General features: G+C 44.2%; 1 protein-coding gene across 2 annotated transcripts in view; it reads right to left on the minus strand.

The window, feature by feature from the left end:
* Positions 1-23,046, minus strand: part of LOC115192521 (ephrin type-B receptor 1-like) — a 158,549-nt gene that overhangs the window by 66,039 nt on the left and 69,464 nt on the right. The gene's annotated exons all lie outside the window — the stretch shown is intronic.

Here is a 23,046-nt window from a genome sequence, read left to right on the forward strand (position 1 = left end):
TGCCCACTGCACTGAGGCTAGGAAACACTGTCACCACCGATAAATGTACGATAATCGAGGATTTCAATAAGGATTTTTCTACGGCTGGCCATGCTTTCCACCTGGCTACCACTACCCCGGCCAAGAGCTCTGCACCCCCCGTAGAAACTTTCCCAAGCCCCCCCCCCCCCCGCTTCTCCCAGCTGAAAACCTGCACCCCTACAAATCAACTGGGCTAGACAATCTGGACCCTCTCTTTCTAAAAATTATTCGCCGCAATTGTTGCAACCCCTATTATTAGCCTGTTCAACCTCTCTTTCGTATCCCAAAAGATTGGAAAGCTGCCGCGGTCATCCCCCTCTTCAAAGGGGGAGACACTCTAGACCCAAACTGTTACAGACCTATATCTATCCTGCCCTGCCTTGCTAAAGTCTTCGAAAGCCAAGTTAACAAACAGATCACTGACCATTGCGAATCCCACTGTACCTTCTCCACGATGCAATCTGGTTTCCGAGCTGGTCATGGGTGCACCTCAGCCACGCTCAAGGTCCTAAACGATATCATAACCGCCATCGATAAAAGACAGTACTGTGCAGCCGTCTTCATCGACTGGGCCAAGGCATTCGACTCTGTCAATCACCGCATTCTTATCGGCAGACTCAATAGCCTTGGTTTCTCAAATGACTGCCTCGCCTGGTTCACCAACTACTTCTCAGATAGAGAAGTGTGTCAAATGTCCAGTGCCAAAGGGTTCAATTCTTGGGCCGACTCTCTTCTCTGTATACATCAATGATGTCGCTCTTGCTGCTGGTGAGTCTCTGATCCACCTCTACGCAGACGACACCATTCTATATACTTCTGGCCCTTCTTTGGACACTGTGTTAAAAAACCTCCAGACAAGCTTCAATGCCATACAACTCTCCTTCCCTCGCCTCCAACTGCTCTTAAATGCTAGTAAAACTGCATGCTCTTCAACCGCTCACTGCCCGCACCCGCAAGCCCAACTAGCATCACTACTCTGGACGGTTCTGACTAATATGTGGACAACTACAAATAGTTAGACTGTAAACTCTCCTTCCAGACTCACATTAAGCATCTCCAATCCAAAATTAAATCTAGAATCGGCTTTCTATTTCGCAACAAAGCCTCCTTCACTAATGCTGATAAACATACCCTCGTAAAACGGACTATCCTACCGATCCTTGACTTCGGTGATGTCATTAACAAAATAGCTTCCAACACTCTACTCAGCAAATTGGATGCAGTCTATCACAGTGCCATCCATTTTGTCACCAAAGCCCCATATACTACCCATCACTGCGACCTGAATGCTCTTGTTGGCTGGCCCTCGCTTCATATTCGTCGCCAAACCCACTGGCTCCAGGTCATCTATAAGTCTATGCTTGGTAAAGCCCCGCCTTATCTCAGCTCACTGGTCACCATAGCAGCACCCGCCAGTACCACACGCTCCAGCAGGTATATTTCACTGGTCATCCCCAAAGCCAACTTCTCATTTGACCGCCTTTCCTGACAATTCTCTGCTGCCAATGACTGAAACTAATTGCAAAAATCACTGAAGCTGGAGACTTATATCTCTTACTTACTTTAAGCATCAGCTGTCAGAGCAGCTTACCGATCACTGTACCTGTACACAGCCCATCTGTATATAGCCCACCCAACTACCTCAGCCCCATATTGTTATTTATTTTTGCTCTTTTGCACCCAAGTATCTCTACTTGCACATCATCATCTGCACATCTATCACTCCAGTGTAAATGCTAAATTGTAATTATTTTGCCACTATGGCCTATTTATTGCCTTACCTCCCTAATCTTCCTACATATACACACACTGTATATTGATTTTTCTATTGTGTTATTGACTGTACATTTGTTTATCCCATGTGTAACTCTGTGTTGTTGTTTTGTCGCACTGCTTGGCATTATCTTGGCTAGGTCGCAGTTGTAAATGAGAACTTGTTCCCAACTGGCCTACCTGGTTAAATAAAGGTGAAATAATACAAATTAAAAAATATATATATATGTAAAATGTATGCACACATGACTGTAAGACGCTTTGGATCAAAGCATCTGCTCAATGGTATATACAGTGGAAGTCAGAAGTTTACATACACTTAGGTTGGAGTCATTAAAACTAGTTTTTCAACCACTCCACAAATTTCTTGTTAACAAACTGTAGTTTTGGCAAGTCGGTTAGGACATCTACTTTGTGCATGACACAAGTAATTTTTCCAACAATTGTTTACAGACAGATTATTTCACTTATAATTCACTGTATCACAATTCCAGTGGGTCAGAGGTTTACATACACTAAGTTGACAGTGCCTTTAAAACGCTTGGAAAATTCCAGAAAATAATGTCATGGCTTTAGAAGCTTCCGATAGGCTAATTTAAATAATTTGAGTCAATTGGAGGTGTACCTGTGGATGTATTTCAAGGCCTACCTTCAAACTCAGTGCCTCTTTGCGTGACATCATAAGGAAAATCAAAAGAAATCAGCCAAGACCTCAGAAAAAAAATTGTAGACCTCCACAAGTCTGGTTCATCCTTGGGAGCAATTTATAAATGCCTGAAGGTGCCACGTTCATCTGTCAGACAATAGTACGCAAGTATAAACACCATGGGACCATGCAGCCGTCATACTGCTCAGGAAGGAAACGTGTTCTGTCTTCTAGAGATGAACGTACTTTGGTGCGAAAAGTGCAAATCAATCCCAGAACAACAGCAAAGGTCCTTGTCAAGATGCTGGAGGAAACAGGTACAAAAGTATCTATATCCACAGTAAAACAAGTCCTATATCGAGATGACCTGAAAGGCCGCTCAGCAAGGAAGAAGACACTGCTTCAAAACTGCCATAAAAAAACAGACTACGGTTTGCAACTGCACATGGGGACAAAGATCGTACTTTTTGGAGAAATGTCCTATGGTCTGATTAAACAAAAATAGAACTGACCATCGTTATGTTTGAAGGAAAAAGGGGGAGGCTTGCAAGCCGAAGAACACCATCCCAACCGTGAATCACGGGGGTGGCAGCATCATGTTTGGGGGTACTTTTCTGCAGGAGGGACTGGTGCACTTCACAAAATAGATGGCATCATGAGGCAGGAAAAGTACGTGTATATATTGATGCAACATCTCAAGACATCAGTCAGGAAGTTAAAGCTTGGTCGCAAATGGGTCTTCCAAATGGACAATGACCCCAAGCATACATCCAAAGTTGTGGCAAAATGGAGGACAACAAAAGGACAACAAAATCAATGTATTGGAGTGGCCATCACAAAGCCCTGACCTCAATCCTATAGAAAATTTGTGGGCAGAACTGAAAAAGCATGTGCGAGCAAGAAGGCCAACAAACCTGACTCAGTTACACCAGCTCTGTCAGGAGGAATAGGCCAACATTCACCCAACTAATTGTTGGGAAGCTTGTGGAAGGCTACCCAAAATGTTTGACCCAAGTTAAACAATTTAAAGGCAATTTTACCAAATACTAATTGAGTGTATGTAAACTTCTGACCCACTGGGAATGTGATGAAAGAAATACAAGCTGAAATAAATAATTCTCTCTACTATTATTCTGACATTTCACATTCTTAAAATAAAGTGTTGATCCTAACTGACCTAAGACAGGGAATGTTTACTAGGATTAAATGTCAGGAATTGTAAAAAACTGAGTTTAAATGTATTTGGCTAAGGTGTATGTAAACTTCCGACTTAAACTGTATATTATTATATATCAAAATAATTAGCTTGTTTGTTCATATTAAGCTGTTTGAAGAATCACTGCTATGGAGGCAAGATTGCATAATCACACCATGCCAGGACAACATAAACAGCCATTACAGAGAACGCTAACTGCTCATCTGCCTTTCCGAGTGTGAATTGGCATGTGAATGTGGCAAGCTAAATAAGTGGATTTGTATTTTTCCCTCATCTAGGCAAGCTTGACTCGATACCAGCCTGCTCCGAGGCTCCAACAGAACAGATTTTCTTCATGTTCTTGATCTGATTCTGGGCACCCTCCATGCAACATTTAAACGGATTGCACAACCCTACCGAGCAGAATGGCTTCAGCTGAATTTGTTCAAAGAAGAATTGAAGGCAGAAGAAAGGGATTCCAAACTACAGTTGATACACAGAGGCAGTAATACCTCCTGTGCTACAGTTATATGAAGTGGTGTATTATGGTGGCATTAAATCATCACTTGTTTAAGTATTCTGCTGCGTGTAGAAGTTAACTTATTATCTCATGACTAAGGAATGGTCCCAGCGTGGAGCTGTCGCTCTGAAATCAGTTGCCTGAACGCAATTCACATTTCCATAATCCCTCTGCAGTAAGTGGCATTGCACCATGACTCCACAGTCTATCCTCCACTAAATTGCCTTTCTCCCACTCTCAGCAGATAAGACTAAAGACAGATTTTTTTTTGCTAAGTTGCAGGAAGTGAGAGAACTCATGGGACATTAATTCATGCTTCAATATCTTATCCACTCCAGAAAACCGTTGTTTAAAAAAAAACAGGCATGTGACATGTAGTATGACAGAAATAAGTGCCAGGATCCAGAATAAGGAAAAGTAGATCCCAAGTGAGAATCTATCAAACTTACCTAAGCATATCTTACAGTATGTACTGCTACAGCAATTAAGAAACAGAGAACACTAGCTCTCTTACTAAGCCAAATGTTTTAACGATCATTTTCTCTACAAGCCATTACCTCAGCACAGGCTCTCAAACATCCTTCCCAGTAAACACAGAAATGGGCTAATGTAATTATAGGGTTGGAAGCATCGCATTGCATTGATTTTCTTATTAAGGAGTTTGGGAAGCCAGATCAGGTGGCATATCCAGTTCTTGGAAATTATTTTCCCAGGCAGGCAGCCTTAGATCTGTGTGATAGCCTGATGCCCATGTCTCCTTGTTCACTGTACAGCTGCTTCCTTCCACCTTCTCAAGTCATTTCAACCTCCAAATTAAAACCCTGACTACTCTTGGAACTGATAAGAGCTCAAAATTGAATTCCCATTTTTTCTCTCTCGGATGAGTACTCGATCCGGCTGCGCTCAGGCAAGGCAGGCATAGGGAAGTGGAGGGAAAATGCCCTCTATGCTGGTCTTTAAACACACAAAAAGGCAGCCTAGTAGATGACCTGCATTTCACCTTGGCAGTTTACATTGTGTGGATGAGCTTTGTTTTCATATACAGTACGTCCATTTTACGCATATATTTCATTCTTTTGAAATAGTTACAACTGAAAAAAATGCTTTGAGCTGAAGCAACACACCTCTGATGCAAAGTCCTGCTCAGAGGCCTGAGCTCAGATGTGCTGCTCTTTTCACTCTCTCTAGCTAGAAGTGTTTGTCAAAACCCTGCTGAGTCCTGTCCTGCCTGCCAGTCACACAGAGCCTGCAGGCCTGTGACAGCAGGGGTGGTATGGTAAATAGCGCTAAGTAGCATGGGGTGGTATGGTAAATAGCGCTAAGTAGCATGGGGTGGTATGGTAAATAGCGCTAAGTAGCATGGGGTGGTATGGTAAATAGCGCTAAGTAGCAGGGGTGGTATGGTAAATAGCACTAAGTAGCATGGGGTGGTATGGTAAATAGCGCTAAGTAGCACGGGGTGGTATGGTAAATAGCGCTAAGTAGCACGGGATGGTATGGTAGATAGCGATAAGTAGGACAGGGTGGTATGGTAGATAGCGATAAGTAGGACAGGGTGGTATGGTAGATAGCAATGAGTAGCACGGGGTGGTATGGTAGATGGAGAAGTAGAAAGGGTTGGTATGGTAGATAGAGAAGTAGAAAGGGTTGGTATGGTAGATAGAGAAGTAGAAAGGGTTGGTATGGTAGATAGAGAAGTAGAAAGGGTTGGTATGGTAGATAGAGAAGTAGAAAGGGTTGGTATGGTAGATGGAGAAGTAGAAAGGGTTGGTATGGTAGATAGAGAAGTAGAAAGGGTTGGTATGGTAGATAGAGAAGTAGAAAGGGTTGGTATGGTAGATAGAGAAGTAGAAAGGGTTGGTATGGTAGATAGAGAAGTAGAAAGGGTTGGTATGGTAGATAGAGAAGTAGAAAGGGTTGGTATGGTAGATAGAGAAGTAGAAAGGGTTGGTATGGTAGATAGAGAAGTAGAAAGGGTTGGTATGGTAGATAGAGAAGTAGAAAGGGTTGGTATGGTAGATAGAGAAGTAGAAAGGGTTGGTATGGTAGATAGAGAAGTAGAAAGGGTTGGTATGGTAGATAGAGAAGTAGAAAGGGTTGGTATGGTAGATAGAGAAGTAGAAAGGGTTGGTATGGTAGATAGAGAAGTAGAAAGGGTTGGTATGGTAGATGGAGAAGTAGAAAGGGTTGGTATGGTAAGAGTGGGGCAAGAAAGAAGGAATAAGCAGCATACATTTAAAACTGTCACGTCCTGACCAGTAAAGGGGTCTTTTGTCATTGTAGTATGGTCAGGGCGTGGCAGGGGGTGTTGTTTTTGTGTGTTTTGGGGTTGGTTTATTTAGAGGGGATTTGTTCTAGTTTTCATTTTCTATGTTCGTTTTCTATGTGTGGCCGAGTATGGTTTTCAATCAGAGGCAGGTGTCTTTCTCTGATTGGAAGCCATACTTAGGCAGCCCTTTTTTCCTTTGGGTTTGTGGGTGGTTGTTTTCTGTATAGCCTGTGTGCCTTACAGAACTGTTTTGTCGTTTGTTTATTTTGTTTGAGTGTTCTCTCTAAATAAAGAAAGAAGATGAGCACTATACCCGTTGCGCCTTGGTCTGTCCCTTACGACGCTTATGACAAAAACAACATAATGAGAACATGTTATTTTCCTCAATTTTTCAATGGCTAATCCGTTCCTGCAAGCTATACACTTCTATAAGCATATGAAACAAGCATATACAGCTTAGCTGTCATAAAGGGCATTTCTTTAGAATCTTATAGCATTATGATGAAAAGAACAGTTTGTCATGAAAAGAGTGAAGACTGAAAATAAAGCTGTGGACCCACAGAGACGCCGTATTGTCTTGCAGCAAAGGACTCAGGCCTATACTTTGATATATGTTGTTAAACTCGGCCAGGGCAGTCACTTAAAAGAGATACAACCCAGAGTCCATATGTCCGGTAGTTGCCACAAAAGATTTCTTCATATCATCACTATTGCACTGATGTACAGGGCCTGGAACACAACATTTGGATCGGCACTGGTCCAATAGCCCCATTAACACACCATTCTGACATACAGTACTTGTTATAGCACATTCCTTTTTCAGAGGGTCAGAATCAAGTACATCTAGAACTATAATGAAAATATAAAAATGACTGCTTTTTAAGTGGGAAATCAGGGTAGGGGGCAAAGCAGCATAGTATTAGTGCAGCGAGAGTTATGACAACACAGCTGCTTGACAACATGATCAAGCAAACACAGCACTTTGCGAGATCATTGATCAGTTGTTAACCAGCCCATTGGCAGAGTGAGGAGCTGATGACGCGGTGAACTCTGGGTAGAGGGGTCAGGACGTGGACACAGTGCTGACAGACATACAGATCAAAAGGCCTCCAGACAGAACAACAGCTGTAAAGCGAGAGAACAGAGATGGGACCAGTGGGACGGTGAGGAGCAACAATGAGAGGATATCAGCTGACAGAGCACGCCCTGCCACCGTGGGACACAGACAGGGATACAGTGTCTAAGCTACACATGGGCCATGGTATGGGGGTTCAGCCTGACAGCTATATTCTACCATCTTGTCTTAATAACTATCATCCATTCCACCAAAGTTAGAAGTATTGGTGTCCAAAGACCTTCTAAACAGAGTGAGGGAATAAAGTGATAGGTATACAGTCATACTGTTTTCTCTCTGCTGTCTGTTAAAGAGAGAACAGGCCCACAGGGTGTCTCTTTCCTCTCCTCAGGCGAAGGCAGAACTTAACAGAAGCTCAGGGTCACTCTTTGTTCTGGGATCTGTTAGCCAGGGATTAGAGATGAAGGGAGAGTTGATGGAGGGATGAGAGAGAAGAAAGAGAGAGAGAGGCAAATGGAGAAGAGAGGAGAGAGAGGAAGAGATGCATCCCTACCCTCGACAGAGTCATGGTGTGGGGTGTGTTTTTTATGTGAAGCGGTGGCGCTGGCCTTAAATACTGTGAAAATATGAAATCTCTTTCTTTTTCTCAAGACAGACACACACACACACACACACACATACGTAATGCATATGCACATTCACATTCATGCACTCTGCATATGTATTTTCTGCTCATGTCTGACCCTAGTAAATGGGATTCTTGTTTGACATTTTCATTCCCATTGTCTCCTGTCTGCCAAGAACACATTTTGCAAACCACTGTGAATGTGCTCAGCCAGGGACAAAAGCACAGCCCACAATCCAGTCAGCCAAAGAAAGGTTAGAGTGTAAATCTTACAGCAAAACATTTGCAGATGTGCCAGCACAGAAACTTGATCGAGCCTAAGCTAATATTTTCCTGTCTGCATATCATTTCCTTCAGGGTGGGTCCAATCCACCTGCAGGTTGTGCCAGGCAGGGAAGAGAATCCTGGATCAGTGAGGAACCAGAGGTCATCCCTCTCCACATACCTCACCCCTCACTCCAGAGACTGCATGGGCATCAACACTCGTCATCTACAGTATGCATGTTGTTCCTGTATCAAAGGTTGAGAGGGACATCATTACTCACAATATAATATAGGACCCTTCTAGACGAGGCTAAAACTAACCAAAGCCCATGGCTACACATGGGAAGAGAGAGGAGAGAGAGGGGGGGGCGAGAGCGTGGAAGAGACAGAGAGGGAGGGAGGAACAGAAAGAGGGAGACAGAGAGAGAGGGAGGGAGGGAGAGACACAGAGAGAGAGGGAGGAAGAGACAGAGAGAGAAAGAGACAGACAGACAGAGACAGAGAGAGAGAGAGCGAGCCTCAGCCTGGGGAGACGAGGGGAGGACTGACAGCGAACATATTGGATTAAAATGAATGGGGCATACAGACCTGGTCTATCAGAAGGAGAGAGCTGTAAATCCACAGGCCTGAGATCAGCCTGTAGACCTGAGAGGACAGACAGATGGAAATCCAGAGCTGACCATAAATCAGTGATATCACACATGACCCATGTATCGAACAGCATCATACATGTCTGAATTTGATATAACTTTTATGAAGCTTGAATCTACATGGGCTACCAAATAAGTACACTTCATTTTAAAATAGAAAATGGTGGATTCATAGTGATAGTAGGGTCATGTGTGCACCCAAATGGTGCAGCGGTCACTACAGACCCTGGTTCGATCCCGGGCTGTATCACCACCGGCTGTGATCTGGAGTCCCACAGGGCGGGGCAACGTTGGCCCAGCGTCGTCCGGGTTAGGGGAAGGTTTGGCTGGGGTAGGCCGTCATTGTAAATAAGAATTTGTTCTTAACTGACTTGCCTAGTTAAATATAAAAAAATGATGTGACAGGTTATATGTAGATAGTTTACTGCATCAGAGTAGAGCAACAGGTTAGCCAGAGTGCATGGATAACTTGTACTCACAGTAACCAAAATGGGCATTTATAAGAAATCCAAAAGTACCCAAAAGAGCAATATTTCTTTCAGAAAGAATCAAATTGACTATAACTTAGTCTCAGTGAGTGACAGGGAACGGGTCACTAGCCAGTAGCAGTATAAACAGGATGCATGGTTTATAGGAAGGGCAGTAGTCACCCTGTGACCCCGAAAGAGGTTGTTCCTCTACTTAAACACCAGAGTACCTCAGTCTGGGAGCTGGGGCAGACCAGGGTCGTGACCCCACTTGACCGGCCGGCTGATTTGCTGTGTTGACCTGCAGTTAAAGCAGCGTGGGCTCCAAGACAGGATCCTCACGGTCACAGGATGTTAGTGTGTCTCCTCAGAGCCCTGCTGAGGGCCCCACCTGGCACTGATGGATCACCACACATTTCCCCTAACTGCAGCTAACTCACACATGCCGACACACACACACACCAACATAAACACACACAGACACACACAAACAGTTTCCATTCAGTATGTCTATCAAATTCATGTCTGCATGGTCTTCCATCTTCCTGTCCTATCTGTCTCAGTCATGGCTTTTCTCCAGTGTCTTAGTAGATATGATACCAGTGGTCATAAGTCTGCTGTTTATCTGACCTCTCATCTGGAGACCGAGGACTCCCATCAGCCTCTCATTCGGAGATGACAGAGCAGAGGGCACTGCAGCAGGAGATGAAACACAGACTAAACTGAGAGATGCAGTCCAGGAGCAAAAGAGCTCTGATAGCGTATCATATTACTCCTTTAAATACACTATTTATACGAAAGTATGAGGACCCCCATTCAAATTAGTGGATTCGGCTATTTCCAAACCCTAATGACGCTGGGCCAATTGTGCACCGCCCTATGGGACTCCCAATCACAGCCGGTTGTGATACAGCCTGGAATCAAACAAGGGTCTGTAGTGACGCTTCTAGCACTGAGATGCAGTGCCTTAGACCGCTGCGCCACTCGGGATTCCCTCATGCCACCTTTCCAACAAGAGTTCGTCAAATTTCTGCCCTGCTAAAGCTGCCCTGGTCAACTGTAAGTGCTGTTATTGTGAAGTGGAAACGTCTAAGAGTAACAACGGCTCAGCCGTGAAGTGATAGGCCTCACAAGCTCACAGAACGGGACCGCCGAGTGCTGAAGCGCGTAGCATGTAAAAATTGTCTGTCCTCGGTTGCAACACTCACTACCGAATTCCAAACAGACACTGGAAGCAACGTCAGCACAAGAACTGTTCGTCAGGAGCTTCATGAAATGGGGTTCCGTGACCGAGCTGCCGCACACAAGCCTAAGATCACCATGCGCAATGCCAAGTGTCGGCTGGAGTGGTGTAAAGCTTGCCGCCATTGGACTCTGGAGCAAAAGAAAAACGTTCTCTGGACTTCACCATCTGACAGTCAGACAAACTAATCTGGGTTTGGCGGATGCCAAGAGAACACTACCTGCCCCAATGCATAGTGCCAACTGTAAAGTTTGGTGGAGAAGGAATAATGGTCTGGGGCTGTGTTTCATGGTTCAGGCTCCATAGTTCCAGTGAAGGGAAATCTTAAAGCTACAGCATGAAAATATATTCTAGATAATTCTGTGGTTCCAACTTTGTGGCAACAGTTTGGGGAAGGATATTTTCTATTTCAACATGACAATGCCCCTGTGCACAAAGTGAGGTCCATACAGAAATGGTTTGTCCAGATCGGTGTGGAAGAACTTGACTGGCCTGCACAGAGCCCTTCATCAACCCCATTGAACACCTTTGTAATGAATTAGAATGCCGACTGTGAGCCAGGTCTAATCGAATGACATCAGTGCCCGACCTCACTAATGCTCTTGTGGCTGAATGGAAGCAAGTCCCCGCAGCAATGCTCCAACATCTTGTGGAAAGCCTTCCCAGAAGAGTGGAGGCTGTTATTGCAGCAAGGGAATGACCAACTCCACATTAATGCCCATGATTTTGGAATGAGATTTTCGACAAGCAGGTACATACTTCTGGTCATGTAGTGTATTATACCCACTGTATACCCCATCCACATCTCCCTCCAACTATAAAAGCATTGTAAAACTACTCTTTTACAAAAGCCCATTCACCATGGTTACACTGCAACCGGTGCTCTCCTGGCACATCCATGGTCTCCATATTGAACAATAGTGGTGTCCAGCAACATACGGCATCGCCTGTGAAATCTAGAGGGCGGGACGCAGTGCCAGCCCTAAACTTTGGGGATTTGTTTGGTACAGAGAAAAGCTGGCAGGGCCCGATGTCTCCAGCCTGGCTAGCGATCAAAGCTTTGGGAGACAGGGGGATTGTGGGATTGGGGGGTGGCATGCCAACAGCACACAGCATAGCCCAAACAGATGAGCCTGCTACCAGAAACACATTATCATTCAGAGGGCAGGGCAACCTCATCCAGACTCAGCCATGGAGCTCTTAGCCTTCAGCAACGCTGAGCTACGCAATCGCACTGTGACTCTGTTTCTCTCTGACTGAGACACCCCACAAGATAGTGAGATACCAGGGAGATAGCGCCATGAGACAGAGTTCCAAAGCTGAGATAGATAAATAACTTAAATTCCAATGAATAATTACCATTACTGCCAGCATAGTCATTATCATTGTCATCCGGGGCCATGCTGTGCTATGCATTCCTTTAATGCCCGCCTGAAATGCTCAAGTGACAGTATCATAGTAGATCTGGATTGAAGATTTATGTTTTATCTCCACATGGTGTGGGCACTAGCCCCAAGGTCACACAGCCTGGAACCTTCTATTGTACCACACAGACACACACGCACACAAGCACACACACCCACACACACAGAGACACACTCCTATTTGAGTGTGGTCTCTCTGCATAGTGTGTCCAATGAAATGACATTGGCGCCTGGTACTGGCTTTGATCAGGGCTCAGGCCAGAGCAGGTGAGTGAGCAGGATTAGAGTGGCATGTCACTGCCACCTGACCTGACCTGACCTATGAGCCACCAGTGGATGGAGGGGTGGTGAAAGAGAGAAGGCAGGGAAATTAATAGAGATGAAGGGACGGGTGGCTGGCCTCCATTAGCTCAGCAGATGGTGGGGATCAGGAGTTCAGGACTCTGTCTTCCCCTCTGCACCCTGCAGAGAGCTGCTCATCAGAGGAATAGACACAGCCCAAACGAGGGGGGCACAGGGTCACACACAGCCGCCTGGATCCTGAGATGAGGTCCACCATGTCCCTACTATTACAGTCTATATAGGGAGCTCTCTGTCATAGCAGTTACTGAGGCCTAATGAGAGAGAGAGAGAGAGAGAGAGAGAGAGAGAGAGAGAGAGAGAGAGAGAGAGAGAGAGAGAGAGAGAGAGAGAGAGAGAGAGAGAGAGGAGAGAGAGAGAGAGAGAGAGAGAGAGAGAGAGAGAGTTAGAGAGAGTTAGAGAGAGAGAACGAGAGAGAGTGAGAACGAGAGTGAGAGAGAGAGAACGAGAGTGAGAGAGAGAGAAAACGAGAGAGAGAGAGAGAACGAGAGAGAGAACGAGAGAGAGAGAACGAGAGAGAGAGAGAACGAGAGTAAGAGAGAGAGAGAACGAGAGAGAGAGAGAGAGAACAAGAGAGAGAGAGAACGAGAGAGAGAGAACGAGAGAACGAGAGAGAGAGAGTGAGAACGAGAGAGAGGTGAGAAAGATAGATAAAGAGTTTGAGTGTGAACTTGCTTGCGTGAATGTGTGTGGTATCACTTAATCCTGTTGCTCTAAGTCAGAGCTACCTGAGGTGCCAAATATATTTCCCTGCTGATGAGGCCAGATGGTACCTAATTTGTCAAAAAATGCAGCCGTTGATAACACAACAAACAAGGGTGCAGACAAGCAAATGTCTGTCCCATAATGAAAAGTCAAATGAAAATCAGTAGCAGATAACACTTGATTTTTCAATTAAATGTCTGAAAAAAACCCACACAAGTAAATGAAATGTAGCTAGCTAGTTGACCTAATGACAAATTACAATTTAATCTTTTTGTGAATTTAAAGAAGTGAATATAACTGCACTATCAGCCCAGGGAGGCCTGACGAACTTTTAGAGGCTATTCATCGCAGTGCTCCATTTAACACTACAGCTGGACCATGCATAATTCCTGTGCAAGGCTATGACTCAATGGTTACAGACAACATATGCACATGCGTTTTGTAGAGACAACACTCCCTCAAAAAACCTTCTCCACTCTGCTGTTGCTGCTCACTGGCTAATTATATGCCCAAGCTAGGGAGGGAGGAATCGTTAATGGACTGTCTCTCTATCCATAAACCCCAGGAGGGCCCCAGTCTTGTTGAGGTCCACAGCAGGGGTGCCCAGGGGCCGCAAATTAATCACAAACAAACAACAACATAGCCCGCACTTGCAAAACATTCCCTGTGGATATTAGCACCTGCTAGCGTTCTCCGAGACACACGCGCACATTCCATTCCACTACACACTAGCCACTACCCAACTACACTACACGCAACTGCATGCTCAGCTGGGTGTCGCACACAACGTCAATTATTCAACACTAGCCCAGTTTGAGCCCAGTGTGGATCATCATTATCAGTGTTTCATCACGCCTGTGGATAGTACTCCCCATTCACATCCTTACCTTTCAGAAAATACTCATTACACATCAAAATAAATGCACGGATGTGGGACATCTTTCCTAATTGTATTCATTTCCTCTGTGCTAATGACAGGATGGTAAATTACAGATTCATAAAACAGATGAGTTCACATAGGATTCAATGATGCTAATGCTCAATTAAACCCATCAGGTGCAATGAATGGATATCAACTTTGCCACACATCCAACTTACCACTAAGCAAGGTAAAGTTGCCTTTTTAGAGTTTCTGCATTGTATAGTCAATGAAAAGCTATGAAAACCCAATCTGCACCCAGCATGACGAGTGAAACGATCTGTGCTGGGCCCCTGACGGGCAGGTGGGCGGGGAAAGTACCGTGATGCCTGGAGTCCTCCATCTCGCCTGGAAGGTGGAGTGGAAAAACACCAAGTTGGATGGCCCTGAGAGACACTGTGCATTCATCCACCTCTTCTTGACCCAGCGGAGGGACTCGTTGAGCCACTAATCCCAGACTGGGCGCCTTCTCCGACTCGAGGGCTACGGCCCACCAGAGCCGGCCCCTGAGAGACGGAGCTCCGCATCATCACCATGCTACAGCCCCTACCTGTCTCTGTCTAGCTCGGTCTCTCAGTCATATAGCAGCTCAGAGTCCCACACACACACACACGCACACACACACACGGCACACTGAATGGCCGCATGTGCTTTGCACAGACAGACACAGACATGCGTACATGCAAACATACAGTGACAAGAGGGGTTTGAAGAGGAGTCCTTGACAGTTGGACTGAAGAACAGTGGGTGAAGGCAGAGAGAAACAAAGAGCGAGTGAGCGAGACAGAGAGATGAAGGAGATGGAGGGTGGAGGGGACCGAGAGCAAGGCGGTTGCCATGGTGAAATAGCAGTCTATGAGCTGGCAGATAGAATACATGACCTTGACCTTGTCATCTAATTTAAATATCCAACCTCTGTTTTGTCTGGCGGCCTTCCAGATCTAATTTCAATTACCCTTCCTTGTCGTTTGGCTTTTTCCAATCCCACATTTAGCCTGCACATTCACAATTTAGAGTGAGTGAGTGAGTGAGTGAGTGAGTGAGTGAGTGAGTGAGTGAGTGAGTGAGTGAGTGAGTGACTGAGTGAGTGAGTGAGTGAGTGAATTATCATTAACAAACCCTGCAATGCCAAGAGCTGAGCAAAGAAAAGAGTCCCCTCATCCAGCTGGTCCTGGGGCTGTTCTACTAACACACTGAATCCTCATGACCAGAACATCCAATCAATCAGAATAAACCAAATTACAACAGTCAAAACAAATCTACATTGGGAAACTAAATGCTAAAAGTTATATGCAGTGCTATCTGGCCCTAAATCGAAAGTACATCATAGCAAACTATTTGACCATAGTTGCTGATCAAAACCTTAGCAAAACCTTGACAAAGTGCAGGCTCATTGAGTACAGCCTTGCCATTGAGAAGGGTAGACACAGTAAAACCTGGCTCTGTGCAACCACTGCACCACAGCAGAAACTGAAACAGAGCTGCAATTCCTGACAAAATGTAAAAAAATATAAGACAATTAGAGAGTGTAATTTCCCCAAATTTGAAACCCTTATTCAAGGTTTCAAAAATCTCTCTGATGAGAATAGACTACCCGTCCTGTTGGGGGAGGACGTAGAGAGCTGTGGTTTGGCACCGCACTACATTGCTGCCTGCCATAAAATTAGGGACAGTGTCTGACAGAGCAACCAGACTGCACATGTCCTCTATGCCATTGTTATTGTTCAATGTATAGTTATTTTGACTCTTGATTATTGTTGTCCCGATGACAATGTTGATTATTATTATTTTAATTAGATTAATATTGTAAATGTATCACTTAATCTCCAAAGTACGCTTTGGCAATATGTACATTGTTGCCGAGAAAGAGACAGAGAGAGCCAATTGCTCTATATGGCAGCGAAGTATGGGGTCTGCTCTCTAATAAGGAATTTACCAAATGGGACAAACATCCAATCGAAATACTACATCCAGAGTTTTGCAAGACTGTATCGCAAGTGCAAAGAAAAACTCAAAATAATGCAGGTACAGTGGTTCTTCCTTTAAAAGTTGTGGCGTATGCAGCACAGCTTGCGGGGTGCTGCAGAATTCTATGGTACGTTATTTATGTGTCAGCTATTGTTGCCAGAATGACGCAATTTACCACAATCTGACACCATCTACCACAAACGGTCGCGGCATAAACTCAAAACTTTTAAAGGAAGAACCACTGTAAAGCAGAATTGTCCAACATCCTGTCACATCTGCTCCTGCCACACCCCCTAGTGGACATCCGGTGTCTCCTTGACCAGCAGCCATTCCCCCAGTTCCCTCTCCCTCTGTGTGTGATTGTGTGGTTCGATACAGGTGTGCTGGAGTCAGAGCAGTTCCCCACCAGCTGCAACCCGTTCCGTAATCAAGACCTCTACAAATACTCAGTCCTGCAACTTCCACTCTGCCAGATTGTAATCTCTGTTCAGTCAGTCATGCTTGTAGCTATTTTTTGTTTATTATTTAAGGTCCTGTATCCTTGCCTGATGCTCTGACTCTGGCTCCTGTCTTATAGATTCAGGTGCCGATGAGAGCTTTCTGGATGGAGGTGTTGTTAACCAGTTGGGCCTCGACACTTAGGCAAAGCCGAACAGGGGAACCCAAGAGCAGACTCAGACCAGGAAACAGTGATGAATGAACCAAGATATTTATTGTAACACAGGGAGTGATGAAAGGGAGATCCAGGGAAGCTCGGATGAGTTGTTGGAAACCAGATGTGGAGGCTGAGGTTGGAGTGAGCTGGGTTGGGACAGGGTAAACGGGTCCGAAGGGGAATCCAAGGGAGTGATGGTGAGTTGAATCCATAGCAGGGTGGTGAGATTTGAAACAGGAGCCAGAGTGGCAAAGCTGCAGTGAGAGGAGAAACAGTGTCAGGCAAGGAAACAGGCACAACAGGATACAGGATCTTAAATAATAATAAATAGCTAGAAGCATGACTGACTGAACGGAGATTTGGAAGTAGCAGGACTGAGTATTTGTAGAGGTCTTGATAACGGAACGGGTTGCATCTGGTGGGGAACTGCTCTGACTCCAGCACACCTGTATCCAACCACACAATCACACACATAGAGAGAGGGAGAGGGAACTGGGGGAATGGCTGCAGGTCAAGGAGACACCGGATGTCCACTAGGGAGTGTGGCAGGAGAAGATGTGACACACCCCCTCCTTATTCGAATAGAAAAAAGAGCCATCAAATTTTACAACCATCTAAAAACAAGTGACCCCAAAACATTCCATCACACAGCCCTACAATGTCAAGAGATGAAACAAGAGAAGAGTCCCCTCAGCCAGTTGGTTCTGAGGCTCAATTCAATAACCCAAACCAACCCCATGGAGCCTCAGGACAGCACTCCAAAAATCTGGCCCAACCAAATCCTGACAAACAAAAATAAACATATCGCCAATTGGAAAGACACCACAAAAAAGCAAAGTAAACTTCAATGCTATTTGGCTCTAAACAGACAGTACATGGTGGCAGACTATCTGACCACTGTGACTGATAGAAAACTGAGGAAAACACTGACTAGGTGAAGACTCGGTGAGCACAGTCTGGCTGTAGAGACTGGTCGTCACAGGTAAACCTGGCTGCCCAGAGAGGACAGGCTGTGCTCACTCTGCTCCAAGGGTGAGGTAGAGACAGAGCTGCATTTCCTATTACACTGACAAATACTCAGACCTAAGAGAATCTTTCTTTCCCAAAATGATCATTCAGTACAAAGAATATGTAGAATAAATAATCAAATATTTATTGGGTGAAAAGCCAAAATGTGCAAAGCCAAATATGTCCTCCTGCCACCACTTGAGGGACAGCCAGTGAAAAGTGCAATGTAATGTCAATAATAATTTACATTTTTTATTTTTTGGCTTTCATACCATGTTATGTGGCTTCTCAGTCAGGTTGAGATTGGTCAACTACCATTGCGTTAATGTATTATTATTCTCATTAATATTGCTGTTATAGTTGTTGTTAATGGTAATCCCATTTCCACTACTACTATTATTATTGCTGTTGGTCCCACCATTTTTTGTTATATGTATACTTTGACAATGTAAGTAATTTAACCTGCCATGTCAATGAAGTCTACTGAATTGAATTGAGAGAGAGACAGAGATATGTCTGTTACAATAGAAGAGCAGAGAGCGACAGTTTTAAAGTGAGGGCCATGCTCTCTATGGAGCAGACACCCAAGGCCACAGAATGACACTGAGAAGGACATCCACAGAACAGAACAGAGGCTGCCAGGGTCTGTGAAGCTGAGCTGCTGGGAACTTCACATGTATCAGATCCATGTCTCCCAGGGCCAGGCTCTGATTTCTCTCTGTAGTAGCCCCGCTGTTCGCCAGATTTGCTGGAGCTCACAGTTAGATTAGAAACCATCTTGTGTCACCCCTGACAAATGGTGCAACAAAACAACATGTTTGGCTTTTGGCCGATCGCTCTCTTGTTCTTTTTTCCCAAAAAATTTGAAGCACCCACCCGACCCTCTCTTCCTCTTTGTTTCTCTCATTCCCTCACTCCCCAGGCATCTCCCTGAGCTGAAACATTGGAGCACTGTTTGTTTAAACAGTATTTTTTTCAAGCAGGCAATGTTTGCGGGCAGCCTCACTAGGGGGTCCTGGAAGCAAAGCATGGGCAGCAACTGATCAATAGTTTATCTGTCTCAGTGAGAGGGATGTTATGTGCCAAGTCACACAGACACAATCTGTAATGTAAGAAACACAGACAAACCAAGTCCCTCTTTATCACATGCAAACAGAAACAAATGTGCATGTTTTACCTCCCTTAAACTATAACTTGCTCACTCTCTCTCATCCCTGTTTGACCTCTCCACCAGACCTCCCAGCCTATCTATCCCCCTCGGTGGGGCTATCTATGCCTACAGATTTCCCCTCTATAAAGTATGAATGAGTGAGAGGAATATTGAGTGGCTCTCTCCAATTCTGAATTCTATTCGGCTCTGAGGAGGTTGCTGCAGAATGCCAAATGAAGAATATCTCTCTGCCTGTTAGAGTGAGAAACCGCCCTTAGCCCCTTGAGCGGCTGTGCCCCCTCTCTGTGTCCCCTCTCCTGTCCCCTCCATAGCAGACAGGGGTACCAATTCATTCACCTCTGCCAGCCTTGCCAGCTGATCATCAGGCACCATCCATAAATAACAACCCCCTGATGAGTCAGTCTGCACTTAACACCCGAGGATGAGCAGTCAATCAGGAGGGCAGTGAATCTACTGTCCTCTGCTGCAGCCTACTGCATGTTGAATAAAGTTATTTGAATATTTGAAATATTAATGTCAATGCGTCTGGAAGCCATAGAGAGCAGGTGCTCCTCTTCATTCTGTCCCTGCCTCATATCTATATGCAGAGCAGTATGGTGCCTCTGGTTCAAGGGAGAGGTGCATTCTGGGATGGCTAAAGAGAGGGGCTTTGGAATGAGTCAGACATCAGGGGATCTGGCCATTGGAATAATGCACAGTAGTGAGACAAGGAGTTCCCTACCTATCTAGTGAATGATGCAAACAGTCACACAGGATGAGGAACACTAGGTTACGTGGCAAACGTATAATTCAACTTTACAATAGTTTCTGCTAATGTCTCCAGCCACTGTGTAGACCCAGTGACACAATTTAAGAACACTTGCACCACAAAGAATCACCCATCAATGTGAAGCCTGACTGATTCATTTAGAATTTGTCCTCTGCAGAATCTATACTTTATAGTGCCCCTGTGACACAAAGTATCTGCTGTCATTGAACAAAGGAACTGCACAGAATATAAGTCACCACATTTAGAGCCAAAGGTATCGCCCATGGTCTCTCCTGTGTAATATATTCAGTCAGCCCAACCACAGTGGCCTTTACCCCTTTCCTTTATACTCCTCTTCCTCTTCCTCTAATCTCCTGAGGTCAGCCACACAGTGTTGACCTACCATCACATCTTTACTAACACTTCTGGGGCTGGTTTCACAAGGCTTTTTCTAATGATAAATGAAACATTCATCAGGCACTCGAAGGCTTTTCCAATGTGTTGGACTACTCATAGTCCTTTAAGATGGGCTCCTGAGTGGTGCAGGGGTCTAAGGCACTGCATCTCAGTGCAAGAGGCGGTTCGATTCCAGGCTCTATCACAACCGGCCGGGATTGGGAGTCCCATAGGGTGGCGCACAATTGGTCCAGCATCGTCCGGGTTAGGGTTTGGCCACGCTAGGCCGTCATTGTAAATAAGAATTTGTTCTTAACTGACTTCCCTAGTTAAATAAATGTAAAAAAAGATAAAAAGGGATTGTAGATTTTTCATTCATGTTTATGCCTCAAAGCACTTGCACTTGAGTATACAGTGCCTTCAGAAAGAATTCCACCCCTTGACTTATTCCACATTTTGTTGTGTTACAGCCTGAATTTAACATTTCTCACACATCTTCACACAATACTCCATAATGACAAAGTGAAACATGCTTTTAGAAATGTTTGCAAATTTATTGAAAATGAAATACAGTCAATACTTTGTAGAAGCTGCTTTGGCATTGATTACAGTTGAGAGTCTATCTGGGTACTGTAAGTCTCTAAGAGCTTTTCACACCTGGATTGTGCAACATTTGCCAATTATACTTTTCAAAATTCTTCAAGCTCTGTCAAATTTTTTGTTGATCATTGCTAGACAACCATTTTATTTTGGTATATATTTTCAACTAGATTTAAGTCACAACTGTAATTTGGCCACTCAAGAACATGTACTGTCTTTTTGGCAAGTAACACCAGTGTAGATTTGGCCTTGTCTGATGGAAAGCAGACTGAACCAGGTTTTCCTCTAGAATTTTACCTGTGCTTAGCTCCATTCCGTTTCTTTTTTATCCTGAAAAACTCTTCAGTCCTTAATGATTAAAAGCATACCCATAACATGATGCAACCACCACTATGCTTCAAAATATGGAGAGTGGTATTCAGTAATGTGTTGTTTTGGATTTGCCCCAAACATAACTTTTTTTTATCCCAGCCCCATCCCCATCCCCGCAGGAGGCCTTTTGCCTTTTGGTAGGCCGTCATTGTAAATAATAATTTGTTCTTAACTGACTTGCCTAGTTAAATAAATAAATTAAATATTAATAAATAAATGTAATTGCTTTGCGACATTTTTTACAGTATTACTTTATTGCCTTGTTGCAAACAGGATGCATGTTTTGGAATATTTTAGTCTGTACAGGCTTTCTTTTCACTCTGTCATTTAGGTTAGCATTGTGGAGTAACTATAATGTTGTTGATCCATCCTCAGATTTCTCCTATCACAGCCATTAAACTATGTACTGTTTTAAAGTCACCATTGGCCTCATGGTGAAATCCCTGAGCAGTTTACTTACTCTCCAGCAACTGTGTTAGGAAGGATGCCTGTATCTTTGTAGAGACCTTGTGTATTTTCTGGTATACACCATCCGAATTGTAATTAATAACTTCACCATGCTCAAAGGGATATTCAATGTCTGCTTTTTTTCTTACCCATCTACCATTAGAAATGTCTCAACTTTCTGACAAACAACTAAACATCAGAGACATACATCATGGAGATAGATAATGCTAAGGTGTGATGCATGACTGAGCATATGAGCAGATAGACTGAAAGAAGGATGCTCAGAACCCATCACACAGACATAAAGGAAGAAGGCTGCTAATAATACACTGCAGAGCAGAGCCAGGCCAAGTCTCGCTTTTACGCCAGCACCATGTCACACTAATCCAAATAAACACCTTTAGAACATTTTACTCACAAATTATACACATGTTCAGGCAAGCTTATTCCAACATTAGAGTGGCTATGATCTACTGCAGATATAAATCATATCCTTTACTCTCATATACATCCCCTCTAATAGACATAGTGACACTTTAATTTCCATGATAAAACATTTAGTCACTATTGGATGACACATACCTTATGTGACCGTCAGTACAGTAATCAGATCCACTATTTAACTGATCTAAATGCTCACCTCAGAGGCCAAATGAAGTCAACAACTCCCCAGCCAAGGACTCCACTAGGTCATCTGAGAAACAGGCTCCACTCCATATTAGGTGGATGGGTTTAACATCTATATTATTGATCAGCCCATATAGCTGCAGATCGATCTTATCTGATCTCCACACAGGCAGACTAGCAATCAGTGAGAGAAGATATGGGAGTCTAAAAGTGTGTGTGTGTGTGTGTGTGTGTGTGTGTGTGTGTGTGTGTGTGTGTGCGTGCGTGCGTGCGTGCGTGTGCGTGCGTACGTTTGTCCTGAATGAAGTAATGTCAAGAATGGAACACAGAGGTCCTCCTTCTATGACACGAAGAAGATAAACATGGTCATTTGTGAACATAGTATTGTGTGAGGAAAACATTCCATGCAGGTAGTTCACTGTAGATACTGCAGAGTGGAAAATCCAAACAGCTAAATCGGTCTGAACACAGTTTATGGAAAAACGTAATAACTTTGAATAACTTTATTAGCATGATAATGATAATTAAATGACTCTTTATAGAATAACCACAATTCAAAAACAGAATTTTCAAAATAAAGTACAATCAGCTTCTGGCTCCCTCTGTGCTTCTGACTGGCAATAGACAAAACAACCTTTTCTTGTACCTTGATGGAAAAAAATGATTACAATTATGAACTTTTCAAATATAATGCCTGCTGCTGGTCTAATCAGTCGTCCCTCAGTACAGTTGTGATTGGCTAGCCGCCCACATACAGTAGCTATCCCCTGACAGTACTTATTGCCAGACGAAACAAAATGTCTGTTCCAGTGTCTGCCCTTACTTCATTTATCCTCACCACTGTTTCCACAGTGAGACAATGCCTTCATATGTTCAGTAAAACAGTATGACACAGTAA

Source organism: Salmo trutta, chromosome 4, assembly GCF_901001165.1.
Source record: "Salmo trutta chromosome 4, fSalTru1.1, whole genome shotgun sequence".
NCBI classification, from domain to species: Eukaryota; Metazoa; Chordata; class Actinopteri; order Salmoniformes; family Salmonidae; genus Salmo; species Salmo trutta.